Raw genomic sequence first — 1,318 nt, 5'->3', positions numbered from 1 at the left:
CTAAAGAAAGAAAAAAGTTTGGCACTGTACATGCATGAATGCATTGTATATATGTACAATGTGCATGAGATCCTCTGAGAAATCCCAACTCGAGCCAAAGACACATTAAATAGAGTTTAATGAACTCATTAAACGGAGTTAATGGGGCGTGGCAAGGGGTGCCAGCACAGCAAGCAACGAAGTGAGAACGTGAAAATTCAGGAAGAAAAAAGGGTTCCTTCTCAGTCCCAGCCCACCCACCCTTCTTGTTAGTTGGAAGAGGTATCCACTCAAAGGGAGTGTCACTCTCAAAGGGCGTTAGAAAAATGGGGAATTGAAAGGGGTGGGTCCAATTATAGGCTCAGAGCTCCACCCCCTTTTTCAAGAGAGGAGATGCCTAGATAGATATCTCTAAAGAAAGAAAAAATTAGGCACATGTAGATGCATGAAAGCATTGTGTTCATGTACAATGTCCATGAGATCCTTTAAGAAATCCCCAACCCGAGCCAAAGACACATTAACTCTACAACTTTTGTAATGAAAAAACTTACTTGCACTTAAAGTCTTCATGCATGGCTAAGCTTTAGATTACTCTTAGATGCCCAAAAAACAAGAAAGGTAAGTTCAATGCTGTCATTAGTTCTTCTTTCTTCTTTACCCGTTTATTAATTGATTTGGGTGTGGTATACGTGGTGGGCGTGGTTTTATTCACTATGTGAACGGCCGTCACACGGAGACATTGAAAGTAACTTGAAATGGCTTTTTCTCTGTACTTGTATTCCAGAGCAATTGTGCAAACAGCCTCCCTAACTTCAAAGTTTTATTGCGCGTTGTCATCAATGGGATATCATTAGGAAGGAAAAGTTTTTCAAGATATCCAGAAATCGCAATAGTAATGTGTCATGGTATTCTTAGTATGTGGAGTAATTGGGGCGAGCCTAAGCTCGCCCCACTAAGGCGAGAGAGAGTTTGTTTGTACGGGCAGACAGTCTAACTATTATTAATGTTAAATAAAAAGTAAGATAACTTAACTAGCTAGATCTAGCTGCTGCTCACGTGCGTACACCCATATACTTCCAGTACATTTATTCCCCCACGTGTTTTAACAAGAAGAAAAGCACAGTGAATTATACAAGTGAAATATGAGTCAAGAAGAAGCTTGTAATCGTCGTCGTAGGGAGCTCTACAGCCAGAGAATTGCTGCAGAGACTCCTTAAGTGAGAGAAGCGAGGCTGGCCACAAGAGTCGCAGACAGAGCTTGTAGATCTTCTGAGACTCCTGAAGCAAGAAAAGCAAGGCTGGCCACAAGAAGACTAAGAGATAGAGCTCGTAGGGACGC

This window comes from Amphimedon queenslandica, unplaced genomic scaffold (assembly GCF_000090795.2).
Source record: "Amphimedon queenslandica unplaced genomic scaffold, v1.1 AMPQUscaffold_13127, whole genome shotgun sequence".
Lineage (NCBI taxonomy): Eukaryota > Metazoa > Porifera > Demospongiae > Haplosclerida > Niphatidae > Amphimedon > Amphimedon queenslandica.
Note: the sequence above shows the minus strand (reverse complement) of the source record.